We start from the raw sequence: 20694 nt of genomic DNA, 5'->3' as shown, positions 1-20694 counted from the left end.
CCTTATAGATTTTGGATATTAACCCTTTGTCTGATATGTCATTTGCAACTATCTTTTCCCATTCCGTTGGTTGCCTATTAGCTTTATGGATTGTTTCCTTTGCCGTGCAAAGCATTGACTCTTGATGCTAGCCCAGGTTATGATCCCATGGTTCATGGGATCGAGCCCTGAGTCAGGCTCTGCACTGACAGTGTGAAGCCAACTTGGGATTCTCTCTCTCCTTCTCTCTTCTCTGCCCCTCCCCTGCTTTCTCTCTCTCAAAATGAATAAATAAATATTTTTAAAAATACAGATTTTAACTAAATAGTTATTTTAACATATATGTATTTTATTTTTATATATTTCTTCTTCTTTTAATTTTAATTTATTTTTGTTGAGAGTGAGCATGAGCGGGGGAGGGGCAGAGAGAGGGGGACAGAGGGTTCGAAGTAGGCTCTGCACTGACCGTGTAGAGCCCAATGCCGGGCTCTACCTCATGAGCCAAAGTCGGATGCTTAACTGAGCCACCCAGCTGCCCCAATATATATTTCTTTTAAGGGAAGAAAAGATAAAACAAAGAGGTTCACAGTAATTGCAAAATACTCTTGGGAACTAAACGCCGAAAGCCCCAGTGTGTCTTCGAGATTTTTAGGCAGTCTTCTTCAGCCCCCTGCTATCTGCCTCACACTCACACTTGGTAGAAATAGTGCATAGACTACCCTTCACACCCCCACCCTGTCTGGAAGGTTTCACCTGTGCTCCAGTTCATTGTTCTTTGGAGAGCTTCTCTACAGTTTTCCTGAGTTTTTCCTTCATTTGGGAAGCCATAGACTCAACTCCACCTCCTTTTAATTTTTTATTTTTTTAATGTTTATTTATTTTTGAGAGAGAGACAGACAGAGCACAGAGGGGGAGGGACAGAGAGAGAGAGGGAGGCACAGAATCCAAAGCAGGGTCCAGGCTCCAAGTTGTCAGCACAGAGCCCGACGCGGGGCTCAAACTCACGAACCGCGAGATCATGACCTGAGCCAAAGTCAGACACTTAACCAGCTGAGCCACCCAGGCACCGCCCCCCCCACCTCCTTTTTAAATAGAGGTATAGTTGACACACAATGCCACATTACTTTCAGGGGTACAACAGTGATTGGACAATTCTGTATGCTAGTTCACCACAGTGTAGCTACCGTCTCACCACACAAGGCTCTTCCCTGGGCTGTACCTTCCACCCCCTAGACTTAGTCATCTCATAACTAGAAACCTGTACCTCCCACTCCCCTTCATCCATCTTGCCCATTCCCCTCCCTCCTTCTCTCTAGCAACCATGAGTATGTGTCTGTTTCTGTGGGAAGTCAGATTTATTTATTTATTCATTTTTTAGTTTAAATAATCTCTACACTCAACGTGGGGCTTGAACTCATGACCCTAGGATCAAGAGTTGGGTGCACTTCTAACTGAGCCAGCCGGTCACCCCAGGAAGTCCTAGACTTTTACAAGAAGACCTTTTTTGTGGGACTTACTTCACTGAGTTGTAATTATTTGTTGACATGTCTGTTTCCTGCCAGCCTAGAAGCTCACTGAGGGGAGTAATTATGCCTTGCTCCTCTCTGTACCCCAGTGCCTAGCTTGATGCCTGGCACCGAGTGAAGAATACAAGTTGAAGTCAGTTTGTGGAAGGTATTGGGGTTATGACATACAGACTTTGTTCTCTAGAATCACAAGGAACTATTGAGTTTTCTTTGTTTAAAAATTCCTGTATCTTAATGAAACATATTTACAATATATTCCAGGAAAATTTTGCAGTCATAATCCTGTCTTTCAGTCACATCAGCTACTGTCCTTTTTCATGAGTCCTTTACAGATTTTAGCCATACAGCTTTCTTAGCTGTAAGCATAATGTACTCATCATTTAGTCTCTTGTTTTCCCAATATTAAATTATTCCACACAGCTACTCAGTCTTCGCGGTTGCCATTTATCTTATAAATTATCACAGTATTTCACTCTCCTTGATTTAATAGGTATGAAATGTTGCTTCATGCTATTAGTTATTAGAAAAGTTGAACATTTTTTCCTAAGTTTATTTAGTGTCTGTATATTCTGGTGAACTGTGTGTTTATACTCCTGGATCATTCGCTCTTGGCAACTTGGGTGTTCACTGTATGGTTTTGTTTGTTTGCTTATTTAAGTAGGCTCCAGCATGGGGCTTGAACTCACGACCCTGAGATCAAGACCTGAGCTGAGATTAAGAGTCAAACACCGGCTGAGGCACCCAGGCACCTCTTCTTCTTTGTATGTTTGTCATGTTAATCCTTTGTTCGTTAGTTTTTGTTAATTTTTGCCTCTCAAATTTTTTGAGAAAGAAGATACATAATAGAAAGTACATGGTATATGTATACAATTTAAATTTAAAGAATTATTTAAAAATTATAAAGTTTAATTACACATAATCATCAGGCAGATCAAGAAATAGGTGTTACTGGTCCCCAGATGGCTCCCCTCATCATAACTTCTTCCACACACTAGAGAGAACTCTCTGATTTTTGTGGTAATTTTCTTGTCTTCATAGCATATCCTATGTGTGCATCCATGAGTAATATAGTTCAGTTTTGCCTGGTTTTTAGATCTATAAATAGGATGAGGGTTTGTGTATTCTACTTTGTCTTGTTTGCTTCAACATTATGTTTGTGAGATTCTTCCAAATTGTAGATATAGGGATTTTTTATTTTTGAAATAATTTTTAGTAAAAATTTATATTATCACTGTAGAATATTCCTTTATGTGCTTATACCACAGTTTATCCATCTTGTTTGTTTTTGTTTTTTTCTTGGTTTGGGTTTATTTGTTTTTCTCCATCCTGCTTTGGTGGCATTTGGATTGGTTTGGGTTTTTGGCTGTTGATGTTGTTGTGAATGTTCTTGCACATATGACCTCGTGTGCATGTTCATGAATTTGTACACGTAACTCAGAAAACTACTGGGTCAAAGAATATGCGTGCCTTTTACTTTCCTAAAGTCCGAATTGTTTTCAAAAGTGGTTGCATCTCCCTCCCACCAGTGTGTAAGACTTTCCATTGTCCCACATCTTTGCTAATATTCGATATTGTGTTTAATTTTTGCCTATTTAGTAGTTATGTGTATAGTAGTAATTTCTTGTGGTTTCAATCCCCTAGATTATTAGTGAAGTTGAGGAGCTTGTGTTTATGAACTGTTTCTGTATTTTAAGAGCCTGTTCAGGTGTTTTGTCTTTTTTTGCAGCTGTCTTACCTTTATCTTAGTATTTTGTAGGAATTGTTTATACATTCCATACACTGTCAATTATATATATTGCAAATATTTTGCAGATGTCTTCTACGTGACTTTTAAACACAGATTTAATAGTATGTTGGTCACCCATTTCTTAAATATCTTTCATTGTGAAATATCATTATGTTCTGTTTCATAGAGAGAAGTGCAAAGAACACCTGTGTGAGCTGTGCAGGGAGGAGTTAAAATGTCAGGCCTGAGGACTTCTCTAGAAAGACCTGCCTGTGAGATTGGTTCTAGGCTGGAGAACGGGAACTGGGCTTTTGAAACCTCTCCTGCGCCAACACGGTGGTTCTGCCTACCTGGAACTCTAACGCCTGCTTTCGTTGTGACGGTCCACATTTGTGGTGGGCAGAGGGGTCTTCAGCCCCCCCCGTGAAACCCCTAGACTTTGGGTCTCTGGCAGGTTTCCTGGGGCAGGAATGTTGCACGTAGCTGCATCTTCATGGAGAGCATGTGCTCTCGTGAGAGAAGAGAGCACAGGGAGGGGGCGCCTGGACTCCCCCAGACTCCACCTCCTGTGTCTTTGCGCCTTGCCGATCCAGCTGTGTGTCCTTGTGTGAGTTGCTGTCAGAAATCTTAGCTGTTGGGAGCACCGTGTGCTGAGTCCTATGAGTTGTTCCAGTGAATCAGCAAATGTTAGCGCGTCGTCTCTGGGGACTCCCGAAATTGCAGCTTAACCGTATTTATCAAAGCACCTATGCGGGTATCTGTGTCTCCGGTAAGAAACAGAACACAGCTAACACCTTCGGAGGCCCTGTGTGCGCCGTCTCCTCCTCTGTCCCGAAGATCACCGTTATCCTGACTTTTGTGTAATCGGTGCTTCGCTTTTCTCTGTACTCAGCTGTTTCAAAAGTCTTGCTGCAGTTTTAAGCTATAGGACACATAAAAGATTCTTAAATAATTCAATTTTCCATTTTTTCTTTTTTGTTAGTGCTTTTCGTATCTTATTTGAGAATTGTCTGAAAAGTGGTAAGTTACATTCACTTGAAAGTGATTTATGCATATGGAGTGAAGTGGGGTTTAAATTTCCTGTCTTCCCCATGTAGACATCCAGTGCATCAGCATCAACTACTGAAAAGACTCATTTGCTAGTGTTCTGTGGTGATAAATTGTCATAAATTGTGCACAGGCTTGTATCTGGGTCCTTCGTTCTCTTCCATTGTTCTTCCTGTCCTTATACCATCACCCCTATGTTTTAAAGACTTTTTTTGGTTTGTTTTATTAAATCCTTATATATCTGGCAGGGCAAGTCTTGACCACAGACAGTTCCTTTAACTGGGTCTAAGGCTATCAGGTTTTCTATTTCTTTTTGAGTGCGTTTTGGTAAGTTAATTTTTAAAGAAATTTGTCCATTTCATCTAAATTTAAAATTTTATTGGCACATTATTCATAATCTGTTATGATATTTTTTATGTTTATTATTTATTTTGAGAAAGAGAGAGAGAGAGGAGACACAAGGGGTGGGGCAGAGAGAGGAGAGAGAGAGAGAGAGAGAGAGAATCCCAAGCAGTCTCTGCACTGTCAGGGTGCTGGGCTGAGACTCTCAAATGCTGAGATCACGATCTGAACCAAAACCAAGAGGTGGCTGCTAAACCGACTGAGCTACCCAGGCGCCCCTGTAAATGATATTTTAATGTCTGTGGGATATGTAGTTAATTAAGTCTCTTCTCTCACTCCTGATACCAATTTGTGTCTTTCTCTTATTCTTGGTAAGTGTTTTCACAGAACAGACTTTTAGCCTATTGATCCTATCCTTAGTTTCTTTTTTGTTCTTTTTACCTTTCTTTTCTGTTCTTATCAGTCTTAGTTTTATATCTTCTAACTTTATTGGATAGATGCTTTCTGCTCATTTTCAGTCTTCTTTTCTAACAATGAAGACTGTACCTTTCCCTGTCACTACCTCTTATGTTGCATATCACATTTTTATATATGGACTTTCATTATTGTTCAGTTCCAAATATATTCCAGAACCCACTGTGATATCTTATGTGAGCCACAGTTTATTTACAAGTATATTTATTTCCAAACATGGAGATTTTCCTATACTATTTTTTTTTTAATTATGAATCTATGGAAAAGCAAGATCAGTACAGACATATCTTAAGTGTACATTTACATTCATAAATAGTTCATATGTTAGGTCGCAAGGAAAAGATCGGTAAGTTACATAAAGTAGAAATGTTACAAACAATCCTTACCACTATGCAACAAAACTAGAAATTTAAAAAGAAGTGTAAAAACCCATATGGAAAATTAAAACCCTTCAAGTGAAGAACTGTTAGATATTGCGGCGCCTGGGTGGCTCAGTCAGTAAACTGTCTGACTTCGGCTTAGGTCATGATCTAAATGGTTTGTGGGTTCGAGCCCCGAGTTTGCCTCTGTGCTGTCAGTGCAGAGCCCGCTACAGATCTTCTGTCCCCCCTCTCTCTGCCCCTCCCCTGCTGGCACCCTCTCTCCTTCTCTCTCTCAAAAATACATTGAAAATCGGGGCGCCTGGGTGGCATAGTCGGTTAAGCGTCCGACTTTTGCTTAGGTCATGGTCTCGCGGTTCGTGAGCCCCGCGTCGGGCTCTGTGCTGACTGCCAGCTCAGAGCCTGGAGCCTGTTTCAGAGTCTGTGACTCCCTCTCTCTCTGACCCTCCCCTGCTCATGCTGTCTCTCTCTCTCCTAGAAATAAATAAAAAACATTTTTAAAAAATACATTGAAAATAAATAATAAATAAGGAATTATTGGATGGAAGGGAAATACAAATTGAGATAAAGGATTCCTGAAAAATAATGAAATGAAAACCTAACAAATAGGATTCTGTAAGATACATATAAAGTAGTGGTTGGGGGGGAAATTTATTGCCTTAAGCACATTATAAACTTAGGAAGGAAAACACATGAAGTAAATTCCAAACTTTAGAATAAGAACAACAAAGTAAAACAAAAGAAAGCACAAGAGAAGAAAAATAACGATCGAAGCAGATGTCAATGAGTTGGAGAACAGGAAAACATCTGACTGAGAAATCACAATCTTAAAGCTTAAGCAGTTTAACAAACCAGGTAAACTAATGCTAATTTAAGAAAATTGAGAAAAATCACAAATACAGAATACCAAATGACAAGTGGTAAAATTTTTTTAATGATATTAATTTGCATACTTCTGTGTTAAATGAATTTGAAAATTCAAATGAAATGGATAATTATTTAGGAAAATGCAATTTACCAAAATTGATGCCAGCAAAGATTAGAAGTTAAATAACTCAATTTTGATAGAATGTGGTTGTGAAAAAACTGTCTCATTGGAAGGAAAAAAAAAACCCACTAGATCTAAATGGTTTCACAAAGAAATTCTACTGAAAATTTTGAGTGCAGATACTCCCAGTGCTAAATACATTGTTTCAGAGCATAGGAAATGAAGGAAAACTTCTAATTTCTTTTTTTTTTTTTAGAATTTTACATTAAATTGTTTTTAATGCTTTATTTATTTTTGAGAGAGAGAGACAACGTGAGCAGGGGAGGATCAGAGAAAGAGGGAGACACAGAATCCGAAGACAGCCTCCAGGCTCTGAGCTGTCAGCACAGAGCCCGATGCGGGCTCGAACCCACAAACCATGAGATCATGACCTGGGCCAAAGTTGGATGCTCAACTGACTGAGCCACCCAGGCACCCCATTCAATTTCTTTTTTTATTAGTACTTTGTATTATTACAATCATTGATTTATCATTTGTCTTTAGTTGTTGAAGGGCTAAAGTGAAATAAAATTCGCCCAAAACTTTTCAGTCTTCTAGATGTCTTTGGGCTTTGTGTTCTTTAAAACCACTTTACTGACTTACATTAAACTGCGGCTATGTAACACGTACACTTTGCTCAGTTTTGCTATGAGGCACCATTATTGCAGTCAGGTTCACGAACATGTTCCTCTCTCCCAGGAGTTTGTACCGCCTCCCTCCTGTTCTCCTTCCCCTGGTCCTGAATGAGGACCCCCTACAGTTCCTTCCAACAAAGAAACAACAACTCAGTTAAAAGTGGGCAGAGGATCTGAATGGGCATTTCGTTAAAGAAGATACACAGATGGCCCAAAAGCGCATGGACAGATGCTCGTCACCACTAACTTATTAGAGAAACACACGTTGAAAGCACAAGATATCACCTCATACTCATTAGGATGGCTACTGTAAAAAGAAAAAAACAACAGAAAAAACAAGCGTTGGGGAAGATGTGGAGAAAGGAGGATAGGGAAAAACTGCACTGTTTGTGGGGCTGCAGAATGGTGCGGCCACTGTGGAATGTAGTATGGCTATTCCTCAAAAATTAAAAATAAAAGAATTACCGCATACGAATTCCACTCTGGGTATATACCCAAAACAGCTGAAAGCAGGTTTCAGAGATATTTGTACACACGTGTTCACAGCGACATTATTCACAATTGCCAAAAAGTGGAAGCGGCCCAAATGTCTGTGGACGGAAGAGTGGATGAGCCAAATGTGTTAGATCCATACAATGGAGTATCATTAAGCTTTAAAAAAGGAAGGAAATTCTGGCACATGCTGTAGCATGAATAACTCTTGAAGACTGTATGCTGAATGAAACAAGCCAGTCACATAAAAGACAAACACAGTATGGTTCCACTAAAATAATCAAGTGGAGAAAGGAAAGAATGGTGGTTGTCAAGGACTGGGGGAGGGGGAGGGAGAGAATTCTTGTTTAACAGGGATAGGGGTTCAGTTTTGCAAGGTGAAAAAGTTCTGGCAATTGGTTGCACGACAGTGTGAATATACTTTATAGCACTGAACTGCACACTTAAAGATGATTAAGATGGTAAATTTTCCATTATGTGTATTTTAGTGCATTTAAAAATAAAGTGCACAAGGCCGCTTGAAGGAGCTCCACTCTCCCTAATCGAATAGGAAACCAGTTGAGCATGAAAATAATGACAGCAATGGATTACAACCCATCAAATACATGAAGAGTCCTTACTTATAAAAAGCAAATAGGAGAAGGGCGCCTGGGTGGCCCAGTCGGTTGAGTGTCTGACTTCAGCTCAGGTCATGATCTCACCGTTCGTAGGTTCAGGCCCCGCGTCGGGGCCCTGCGCCGACAGCTAGCTCAGAGCCTGGAGCCTGTTTCAGATTCTGTGTCTCCCTCTCTCTCTGACCCTCCCCTGCTCATGCTGTCTCTCTCTCAGAAATAAATTAAAAAAACATTAAAAAAAAAAAGCAAATAGGAGAAAAGGGAAAGTTCTTTACAGTAGTATGCCAGTACCAGGAGTGATGGATGGGGTTATGAAAACCATCATTATCCAGCCGTGCTGTTTATAGTCATACTATTATTTCTTCAGGCATGAGTCATCCATGGATACTAAAACAGTTACTTTTTTCCAATTAATCTTTTTATTGTTGATTTCTGGCATAATTACATTTAGTTGGCGAACATGTGACTTCAATCCATTGAAATTGTTGAGACTTGCCTTAGGGCCTAGTTTGTGGTCTGCTTATGTAAGTGTCTGCTCTCAAAAAGAGCGTACATTTTGTAAAGGTGGCGTTACTCAGATCTTTTGGGTGGTTCCTGATTTTTTTAGTTACTTGTTCTATGAATTACTGAGTGCTAATTTTAAACCTACAATTATAGGCTTTTCTGTTTCCTGTCATTCTATCAGTTTTGCTTCATGTAGTTTGCAGTTATTTTACAGGCCATACAAATTTAAAGTTGTTATATCTTTATATATTTATATATAATATATATATATTTGGTGAATTGAATTCTTTATCATTATACAGTGACCTCTTTATCTCTAGTAAGGCTTTCTGTCTTAAAATCTGTTTTGTCTGATATTAATATAAAAATCCTTGCTGTCTTTTGGTGAGTTTTCACTTGTTTTTTTCATCTTCTTTAAACATTTTTTTAAAATGTATATTCACTTTTGAGAGACAGAATGTGAGTGGGGGAGGGGTGGGGAGAGAGGGAGACACAGAATCCCAAGCAGGTTCCAGGATCTGAGCTGTTAGCACAGAGCCAGAGGTGGGGCTCAAACCCACAAACCATGAGATCATGACCTGAGCCCAAGTTGGACCCTCAACTGAATGAACCACCCAGGCGTCCCTCATCTTGTTACTTTTAACCTCTCCCTATACCCAGTGTTTTAGACAGGTCTCTAACAAACAGCAAATACATAGTCAGATTTCGTTTTTTAAGTTCAGATTGATAAACTTTTTAGCCAAAGGAATTGTTCAATTTATATTTATTGTAATCAGCAGATATTTGGATTTAAATCTACTACTACCTTCTTTTGTACTTTGTCTTATATTTTTCCTTTTCTTTCCTTTTTGATAGCGTTGTTTTAAGTGAGTTTTTAAAAAATCATTTGTTTTCCCCTTCTAGATTTTTAGGCGCATACTCTGTTTAGTCTTCAGTGATGACCCTAGAAAGCCTGGCGTGCAGATCTGTCCTCTGAAGTCTGCAGCTAATCAGCACCTCCCTCCGCTTACAACACAGAGGCCTGGAGCACATTAACTCTCTTTACCTCACTTATGTGTCATTACCGTTGGGTATTGAAACTATTTAGTTTTTGAGCCTTGCAAGACATTATTGTTGCTTTGTGCGGTCAAGGTTTGTTTAGATTTAGCCACATATTTTACTGCCTTCTTGATTCCTTTAGTCCAGCCATCATCAGAGAACTTGCATCTAGGCGTACTTTTCTACTACCTTCAATACATCCTTCAGAATCTCATTTAATGAGTCGCTGGTGACAGACTTGGTTTCGATGATCTGAAAATGTTTTTATTTCACCTTGATTTTTTTTTATAACAACTTTGACTTATAATTCACAGAGCCTAAAATTCACCCATTTAAAGAGTAGAACTCAGTGGCCCTTACTGTATTCCTAGACTTGTGCAGCCATTGTCACGGTCGATTTCAGAACATCTCCATGAGCCCAAAAAGGACCTCCACACCCCTTGCTGTCACCCCCCAATCTGTGTACCACTCCCACCCACAGGTAGTCGCTAATCTACTTTCTAATACACATGGGAATGTACCACGTGTGGTTCTTTGTGTCTGGCTTCTTTACTCAGCTAGTATTTCAAGGTTCATCATTATTGTAGCATTTATCAGTACTACCTTCCCTTGTGTGACCAAACACCATTTCATCGTAGAGATTCACATGTTGTATTTATCCATTCATCAGTTGATGGACATTTGGGCTGTTTCTCATTTTTGGCTATTACGAGTAATGCCTCTGTGAACATTCAGGTACAAGTATTTGTTTGAATATATGTTTTCAGTTCTTCTGAGTATATATCCAGGAGTGAAATTGCTGGTTCCTCTGTGTTTAATCTTTTGAAGTACTGCCAGACTTTTCCAACACAGCTGCACCATTTTTTATTCTCAACAACACTGTATGAGGATTCATTTCTCTGCATCCTCCCCAACACTTACTGTCTGTTGCTTTTGTTACAGGCAGTTTTAAAAGTAACAGCTTTATTGAGATGCAATTCATATATCACAAGATTCATCCTTTTAAAGTATACAATTCAGTCCCAATTTTTGAAGGCTGTTTTTGCTGGGAAAAGAGTTGCAGGTTATTTTCTTTCGGCACATTGAAAATAACGTTCTGCTGTCTTCTGATTTCCATTTTTGAAGAGAAATCAATTTTCTGTCCACATGTTGCACAATGTTATATTTTGGTGTGGATTTCCTTTTATCTACCCTGCTCAGAATTTGTTTGCTTTCTTGAATCTGAAGATTTGACTTTCATTATGGAAACACCCCAGCTGTTATCTTTTCAAGTATTAATTCTACCCCAGTTTCTGGAACTAGATTTCTGTTTAGATTTCTGTAATACTTTCTTACTGTACCTTCCATGTCTTCTAACTTCTCATATTTTCCACCTTTTCTTTTCTTCTCTTCTCTTTTCTCTTTGCTTTTCTTTTTCTCTTCCTTTCTTTTTTCTTTTCTTTTTTTTTCCTTTTCTGTAGGTTTATTTTTAATTTTTTTTTGAGAGAGAGAGTGAGTGACAGGCAGAGAGAGAGAAGAGAGAGAGAGAAAGAGAGAGAGAGAATCCCAAGCAGGCCCCACACTGTCAGCACAGAGTCTCACAAACTGTGAGATCATGACCTGAGCCAAAATCAGGATGCGGATGCTCAACTGACTGAGCCCCCCAGGCGCCCCTCCACCTGTTTTCTTTCTCCCTCTGTGTAGGTATTTGTTAAGTCAACAACTTACTGTGAAGGAGCTTAGATTTTGCCTCACTTTTAAACCAGCAAGTTAGCCTGCCACAGTGGTGTTTTATACACACATCCGTACACATTTATGTATGAACTGACAAGGCACAAGACCAGAGATACAGATGGTTTATTACAGCAAAAACAGCCAGCAATATCTTGCCTCAGTTCCCCACAAGGGAAGGTGGTCAAGGCTAGATGATACTGGTGCATGCCGTTGAGTGCATCACAGCAAAATTTAGAGACGCTGAGCATTTAGGGGTTGCTGGCACATCTGCACTCCTTCCCTCCAGATGACTCGTTACCCTAGGATGTAGGCAGATCTCCTGGGTGAGAGGGGGAAGGTGCCTCGAGGTTTATTACCCTGAAACGTAAGGAAATGTCTCCAGGGAGAGGAAGGAGAGGGCTTTGCCTTTATTACCGTGGGATGTCTCTGGGGAGGCATGACTCTAGATCTCTCTGGAGGGATCTGCTGTCTCTAGCTGCCAAGACTGGACATGTCCTTTGCTCAGAAGCCTTGGCCAGTGTAGGGATATGAGGAGTCCCCGGAGACAGATCCTGGACACTTTCTTCTGAGTTTAATTTACTAATTACCTCTTTAGTTGTGTATAATGTGCTGGTAAATCCATTCACTGAAATCTTAATTTTGCTTGTTGTATTTTTCGTTTTTAGAAGTTCTCTTGGCAAGGTCATTTTGATCGTTTTCTGTTTACTGCGGATACTTTCAAGCTTGTCTTTGATTTTTCTAAACACCGCGAGTTTAATTGCTTTATACTTTTATGCCTAATACTGTTTGACTTCCTTATTACAATAGTTCTTGTTCCTGGTGCCTTGTTTTCTTGTGTGCTTGGCTATTTTTGTCTGTGTTTGCTACACATTGTCTTGAAAAATTATTTGTGGGAATTACTTAAGGCCTAAGATAAAAAGTACATTCCTCCGGAGACATTTTTGCATTTGCTTCTGCTTTGGCATCAGGATCGCTTTAATCTAAATTCATGATGCAAAGTTTTACAAAATTATTCAGGTGTACAAACTGATTTGAAAATATTCTTGGGCTTGTGGTTTCAGGGTCTTTCCCACTCAGTCCTTCAACAACTGGTAACTTTCTTTCATTTACAGATATCAGGGATAGAAATGGAATTTAATTTTACTTTCCCCTTTGGGGAGCTGGTTTCATAGCAGAACATTTCCCACCCAGTTAGGCCTTAACTCTGACTCTGTCCAGCTGATGTCCCGAGTCTCGGAATTAGATACCTGTCTTAGGACCAAAGCAGTTTCGGGGCTTTCCGTAACTCTCTGGGTGCTCACTCATTTGCATTTTGGCCTGATTATTTTTTTAACTTCTTATCAGAGATTTGATGTATTTAATAATTCCTTTTTTTACCCAACAGTAATGTAGAGCAACTCTCAAATCTTTTTTGTAAAGAGCCAGACAGTAAATATTTTAGGCTTTGCAGACTAGATAGTCTTTTGTGATAACGACCCAACTGTGGTGCTAAAGCAGCCGTAGGTAGCATGTGAACAAATAGGTATTGTGTTTCCATAAAATGCTTTTTACAAACACCGGCTGCAGGCCAGATTTGGCCCGTAAGTCATAGTGTCAGCTCCAGATCTAGAGTGTGTTGCTTCCTGACTATCCCCGTAACGCTTGTTAAATACTGGTTAATTTCCCTCTCGTTGTGTTTCTTTCATCACACATTAAACATGTTTTGGTGACTAGAGTTTTCTTCTTTTTTTTTTTTAAGGTTATTTATTTTGAGAGGAGGGGGAAAGAAGGAGAGCATGGGGGCGGGGGGGAGGCAGAGAGGGAAGGGGGGAGGGAGACTCTCAAGCAGGCTCCATACCCTCAGTGCAGAGCCTGACATGGGGCTTGATTCCATGAACCGTAAGATCACCTGAGCCGAAAAGAAGAGCCAGAGCCGGATGCTCAACCGAATGAGCCACCCAGGCTTCCTCTATTTTTCTTTTTTCTTTTTAATGTTTTATTTTTATTTCTGAGAGACAGAGAGAGACAGCGTGAGCAGGGGAGGGTCAGAGAGAGGGAGATACAGAATCCGAAGCAGCTCCAGGCTCCGAGCTGGCAGTCAGCACAGAGCCCGACATGGGACTTGAACCCACGAGAGGTGAGATCATGACCTGAGCCCAAGTCGGACGCCCAACCAACTGAGCCACCCAGGCGCCCCTATTTTTGTTTTTTAAAGATGAGTATTATGCCATTTAAACTACTATTATATTTAATATGATTGTATTTCTAATGCTAGTTACAACCCCAGTGTTATTTAGTATTCTTGACTTGCGCTTTTGTCAAATAAACTTTAGAAGCATTTTGGTTGAGTTTTGTGAAGTATTCTGTGGTGTTTTAATCGGAAGTTTGTTAAACTCATGAATTAATTTATGAAAAACTTATCTTAAAGATGTTTAAACCTTTTCATTGAAGAACATGAAATATTTCTCTATTTGCTTAAATTTTTCTTTTTGTCTCCCAGTAAAATTTGGTCATTTTCTTTATATCATGAAGATGTATGTCTTTTGCTAGGTTAATTGGTAGTTTAAGACTTTTCATTGCTGTTGTTAACTGAATGCTTTTTAAAAATTGTATTTTCTAGTTAGTTATTACCACTACATGAGAATGCGTTTGAGTTCTGTAGATTTATATTTATCTTTTATTTAACCACTTTGCTGAAGTTTTAATTATCTATTGTTATGACTGATTTTCTTTGGATTGTGTTGGTGTATAATCATATTGTCTACATGTAATGATATTCTCATCTCTTCTTTTCTAGTATTTTCCTTTTTGAACAGTTTTGCATTGGCAAAAATGTCCAATATGAGAGTGAAAACAGGAGAATAGCCTTGTTTCTTGCCCCTATTTTTTAATTGATTCACCCCTATTGTAAAACACAGATAATACAGTGGGGCTCGATTTTAACTTCTTTTTGTGTGTGTGTGTCTTTTTTTTTTTTTTTAAATATTTTTATTTATTTATTTCTAGGAGAGAGAGAAAGAGAGACAGTNGGGCTTCATGACCAGCACAGAGTCCAGTGTTGGGCTTGAACTCACGACCCTGAGATCAAGACCTGAACTGAAATCGAGTTGGACGCTTAACTGACTGAGCCATTCAGGTGCCCCTTGATTTTAACTTTAATTCTGTGTTTTAATGCATTAGAAGTGGTTTGAGTTTTATCAGATGGCTTTTCAAAAATGCATTAATAGTACATACTGTATAATTCTATATATATGAATGAAGAAGTTCAAGAATAGGAAAAACTATTCGTGATACAGAGAGTGGTTGCATCTGGCATATGTTAACTGGGGAAGGGAAAAAGAAAGCATATTGAGGTGCTAGAAAGGTTCTATACTGTTATTTGAATGTTGTTTTTATAGGTGAATATATAAGTAAAACCATACTGAGACATCTAGGATCACTGCACTTTATTGCATGTATGTTTTACCCCAATAGAAATGTATTTTTAAAATCTGTTGATCTGATCATACTTCCTTAAAAAACATTTTTTTTAATGTTTACTTTTGAGAGAGTGCGCGTGGGTACCCACACACAGGAGAGGGACACAGAGGATCTGAAGCAGGCTCTGTGCTGATGGCAGGGAGCCCAGTGTGGGGCTCAAACTCATCGTGACCTGAGCCAAAGTCGGGTGCTTACCGGACTGAGCCACCCAGGTGCCCCTGATCACACTAATTTTTATTGATTAAACTATTAAAATGATATATCATTACTGTAAGTACATTTTTACTATGGATTTTAAAAGAGAGAGACAGACCATTAAAACAATAATAAATACAAGTAATATAATAAATAATTATAAATTTATAATAATAAATACAGTAATAAAAACAATAATAAGGAAGATCTTTGGGCAAATGGACCCAGTGACCATTTGGGTAATTGGTCGCTGACACCCAGTAATTAATAAATTTTCCTTTCTTGGGGCTACAGGGGGATTACGAGTCGGCTTTTCTTAGGTAAGTCCTACAGAGATAAGCCTCTTCCCAGAAGACCAAACTATGTATGACAATAGATGAAGAAGACCTACTTTTATAAAATCCTAGTCAAAAGTCTCTCTTTGTCTAGAAATTGTGTTTGTTTGATGTTTGATTTGATCAGAGGAGAGAGTGTTGCTTGCCCCTGGGGCCCTGTTGAGGTAACGTTGAGGTTCCTAAGGTTATGACTGGCTCCCACTTTTGCCCTAGAAGATGGCTTCCCTTTGAACAGTAACCACGTGGAGCTCACCCCCGAAGCCTCCATTTCTAGCGGAAGACAGGAAGTGGTGCAAGACGTACCTGAATGTTAGTTGGCACTGAATTTCTTCAGAGCAGTCTTTTTGGTTGTCTGTCCCCGTGTCCTGAAATAGCCATCTCAAGACAACAAAAAGAATAAAAGAAAGGCTTGACCTAGAGAGAAGGTGGTACGGATTTTGATAGATCCCAAAATAGCAACTTTAGTCTCATTTATTTGAAAGAAGAGGAATTCTGCCTTTAAAAAAAAAAAAGAAAGAAAGAAAACTTGGCTTCCTTTGTCCTCTGTCTCGCTGTTTTCCTGCAGTCTCTCTTTAACCTTCTGTTGTAATAACTGGCGTCGCAGGACAGCGCTTGTCCTGACGTGTTCTTAGGACGTGGCTGATAGACCTGGTTAACTGATCATCTGCTCTTTCCACTCACTTCTTACTTTTTTGTTTTTGTTCAGTTTTAAATGCTGAAAAAAGTTAACAGTTTACTTTAATTTCTTTTTTGAACAACCGAGGAAGTTCACGGCCACCAGCAGTTCCAGTGCAGTTTCAGGGGTGGGGGGAGTTCAGGCACTGTGAGTGTAGCGAACTGTGTGCGTGAGATCCCCGTGTACTTTTAATAGCACAGGCGGCTGGATCCTTCTGAAATTGACTTCATTAGTCTCGCGCTCATTAGCCAACTGACCGAGACCGTGGCCGAGCAGGCTTCTGTTGTTCCGGATGTCAGCGTAAGTCCACGACCATCCGAAGGCATCAGCTTGGCATGTGACATCGGGGCCTTCACAGCCATCGTCAGTTTTCTCTTTTCCATCCGTTACGTGTTCTTAGGAAATTCTCTTCAGATCCACAGGGACATTAGTAGTTTCCCGGTGAGGCCAGGGCACAGAATCTGCTGCCCGCTTCCGTCAGCCTAAGCTTCTGTCTTTAAAGTCAGTGTTGCTATTTGAACATTTCTTAACAGCCAGTTTTGAAGGTAAAGCTTGAATCTTACAATGTTCAAACTCCAAAATGATATTTCTCTTGTCACATTTGAATGAAAGTTGCTTAGGTCTTGTATGCTAAGGATCTTATAAATGCTGTGTACTTCAATTAGTCAGAAGTAATTCTCTTTATTACTACAAATGTGATACTTTTCTTGCTTAGCTACTCGTAGGATTTTTTTTTTTTTTTAATTGCCTTGTAGGGGCGCCTGACTGGCTCAGTCAGTAGAATGTGCAGCTCTTGATCTCGGGGTCGTGAGTTTGAGCCCCACATTGGGGGTAGAGAGTACTTAAAAAATATTAATAATAAAATCTCTTAAATACAATTTTTCCTTACAATTTAATGTCCTTAGACTCTTTCTTAGTATCACGACCTGATTGTTAAACAAAGGTCCTCTCAACTTCTGGCCTAAGCTATTTTTGTTTGTTCAAGACACTGTTCAGATGGGGCTCCTCTAATCCTTTATTCTTTGCCGTTGGTTTGTTTTAATTCAAAAGACTTCGAGTCTCATTTGCTGGGTGTGTGTCTGTATTCCTGCACTGGGTTGTCATCCTCTTCTTCCTTCTTTTCACTGATTTATTTGTTCTTTCTGTGCGTGGAGATGGTCTTCTGGTTTATTATGTTTCAGTCAGTAAATTTTTTCACACTGTTGAATTAGTGTTTTGCCTATTGCAGTGGCTTAAGAATAACTCCCCCCAGTAACTGAGAGAAAATTGTGATCATTCTCCAGGTCGTACTTGTGATTCCTGGGGTGGGTCTAATTCAGAGATTTACTTTAAAGCTTTCTGGTTTCATTGCTCTGTTCCTCTCCTTTAGTATGGTAAAACCTTTCAGTGGTCTCTATGTTCAGTTTATTTTCCTCCTTTGATTTTATATCACCGATCCTTGCTGTTTCGATGAATAATTGTTTGTGTGTCCAATAACTTAATGATGTTTTAATGGAGTGGGTACACAGGAGACCCCTTTTTGCTTCTCAGCATTCACCGGCTTCTTCAAAGCGTTCCCACTGAAGGATTTTGAGTAGAAAATTGTGTACTTGCTGTCATGCTTTGGAGTATGTCTCTGGCTACCCTGTAGGAATAACCAGAGTCGTGTAGCTTAAAAGTAGGGAAAAGTTGGGGCACCTGGGTGGCTCCATCAGTTGAGCATCCAGCTGTTGATTTCAGCTCAGGTTCTTGGGATTGAGCCCTGTGTCGGGCTCTGTGCTTACATTGCTGGATTCTCTCTTACTGCTCGGGATGCTCTCTCTCTCTGCCCCTCCCTCATTTGTACTCGCACGCTCTTCCGCTCTCTCAAAATAAATAAATAATAAAACATTAAAAAATAGCCCAAGGTTAACTGCATGCCAACCGTGAATCCATAATGTTATCACTACAGTTATGAAATAGCTAATCAAAATTTGTACTATTGAGATGGCTAAATACACATACCATCACGCTGTGGAGTAATGTTGGAAATCGCTGTTAGAATACCATGGCTCGTGGGGCGCCTGGGTGGCTTAGTCGGTTAAGCGTCCGACTTTCGCTTAGGTCATGATCTCGCGGTTCGTGGGGTCGAGCCCCGCGTCGGGCTCTGTGCTGACTGCCAGTTCAGAGCCTGGAGCCTGTTTCAGTCTGTGACTCCCTCTCTCTCTGACCCTCCCCTGCTCACACTGTCTCTCTCTCTCCTAGAAATAAATTAAAAAAACATTTAAAAAAAAGAATACCATGGCTCGTTTTGATCCACAAATAAGAATGACATGGAAAATTCATAGAAGGATGCGATAGAAACTATGAAAACTTAGAAGGAATGTGGGACAAGGTTAAGCAATGATGGCTTGGACCATTTTGTTCTTTGTGTCTTAAGGCTGGAGGTCTGTGTCTCTGCCCCCACAGCAGCTGCTGAGGTTGAAGTCCTGAGAGGTGGCAGTGTGGTTTCCCTCTTTCTCATTTAGACTGTGAAAACTTCCGCATTGGACGGACTGTGGAAAGAGCATATTTAAACAAATCCTAAGCCTTTTAAACTAGATAGAAAATGGGGAGGTGCTGGGGCGCCTGGCTGGCTCAATGCAGGAGCATGCGACTCTTGATCTCAGGGTCATGAGTTTGAGCCCCGTGTTGGGCATAGAGCTTAGATTTTTTTTTTTAAAAAGTGGTAGCAAAATGGGAAGGTGCCTTTGGACACTCAGAGACTGTGGTCTTAACATACTCTCTGCGAGGGCGCTTTAGGCATCTGACTCGTTGTTTCAGCTCAGGCCATGATGTCCCAGCCATGAATTCAGGACCCACATTGGACTCTGCCCTGACAGTGCAGAGCCTGCTTCGAATTCTCTGTCTCGCACTATCTCTGTCTCTCTCAAAATAAACAAACTTAAAATATGTATATATATTCTCCATGAAAAAAGGAATCAGGGCCCTTTGGGGAAATGGCTGATTCTAAGTGTGGAGCTAAAAATGCACAAGATTAGCCTGGGAGATCTTTTCATTCTAGATAGTGAGGGAGCTGGCAAAGACTATTTTAGGACTATTTTAGCCAAGACTATTAAGGTTATGTTCAAAGGGCTAAAGAGGCTCTGCTGGCCAAACATGAAACAATTGGAGAATCAATAAGAATGATAACTGTATCGGACTAAAATATACCTAAAGTGGGAGCACCCGGGTGGTTCATTCAGTTAAGCATCTGACTCTTGGTTTTGGTTCAGGTCATGATCTCATGGTTTGTGATTCGAGTCAGGCTCAGCACTGGCAGTGCAAAGCCTGCTTGGGATTCTCTCTTTCCCCCTCTCTCTCTCTGCTCCTCCCCTATTTGTGCATGAGCATGCGTTCACTCTCTATCTCAAAGTAGATAAACTTAAAAAAAATATATATATATATATATGCCTAATATGTTTAACCGATGAGTTTATAATAATACTGAAAGAAAATTGAGCATAATTGGAGGTTGTTAGAAAATGAAGTCATTATTTTGAAAATTAATAAAGGAAAGACTCTTATCCTGTCTTTCTTATGTGAACTGTAGTATATTAGGTAACAAAATAGTAGTTCAGAGGAGGAAAGTATTCCAGGTAATGAATAAAGAAGGAACGACAGGATGAAAATACATCATTTGAGGGGCGCCTGGGTGGCTTATTCGGTTAAGCATCCAACTCTTGATTTCAGCTCAGGTCATGCTCTCATGGTAATGAGATCAAGCCCTGAGTTGGGCTCCATGCTGAGCACAGAGCCTGCTTGTGATTCTCTCTCCCTCTGCCCCTCCCCTGCTCATGCTTGCTTGCAGGCATGTGCACATGTTCATTTGCGCACTCGCTCTCTCTCTCTCAAAAATAAATAAACTTTTTTTTTTTAAAAAAGGAAAATAAGGTAAAACAGGTGGCTGGCTCAATCAGAGGAGTGTGTGTGTGACTTGATCTTAGGGTCATGAGTTAGAGAGATTACTAAAATAAATAAATAAACTTTTAAAAAAATCAACTAAAACAGTTGTTAAACATAGGTTATTTTAATAATCAGTGAGTGGATTGTGATTTATGCAAAACTTCATATTTCTTTTTTTTTTTTAACACTTTTATTTATTAGAGAGAGAGAGAGAGACAGAGTATGAGCATGGGAGGGGCAGAGAGAGGGGGAGACATAGCATCTGAAGCAGGCTCCAGGATCTGAGCTGTCAGCACAGAGCCTGATGCGGGGCTCAAACTCAACAAACCGCGAGATCGTGACCTGAGCTGAAGTCGGATGCTTACCCAACTGAGCCACCCAGGCGCGCCACAAAACTTCATATTTCCATGAATGTAATCTAGTATTGTTAACCCTTCCTCCTGAAGTACATGGCATTCAATAAAAGTAGGTCTCTGGTAAAGATGGAATGGGAGAGGGATTATAACTATCAGCTCGAGTGAGGTGGTTTTTTTTTTATTTCGGGGGAGAGGCAGAGAGAGAGGGAGAGAGAGAATCCCAACCGGGCTTCACCCTTAAGTGGTCTGGGTTCATTTTTCTGCATGTCCCTG

General features: G+C 40.0%; 1 protein-coding gene across 5 annotated transcripts in view; it reads left to right on the top strand.

Annotated features, from left to right (window-relative positions):
- Window positions 1-20694, top strand: part of BLM (BLM RecQ like helicase) — an 85337-nt gene that overhangs the window by 2131 nt on the left and 62512 nt on the right. For 2 of the 5 annotated variants that reach the window (XM_077774232.1, XM_077774237.1), the window contains exon 1: window positions 16426-16707. The exons of 1 other annotated variant lie outside the window; for it this stretch is intronic. The gene's annotated coding sequence lies outside the window, so the exon portion shown is untranslated. Of the gene's footprint in view, window positions 1-13424; window positions 13614-14567; window positions 14613-16425; window positions 16708-20694 lie in introns of those variants that run through there. 2 more of the 5 variants (XM_077774235.1, XM_077774236.1) reach the window with 2 other exon arrangements.

This window comes from Crocuta crocuta, unplaced genomic scaffold, assembly GCF_008692635.1.
Source record: "Crocuta crocuta isolate KB4526 unplaced genomic scaffold, BGI_CrCroc_1.0 scaffold7, whole genome shotgun sequence".
Classification (NCBI taxonomy): Eukaryota; Metazoa; Chordata; class Mammalia; order Carnivora; family Hyaenidae; genus Crocuta; species Crocuta crocuta.
Note: the sequence above shows the minus strand (reverse complement) of the source record. Positions and strands in the feature narration are given on the sequence as shown.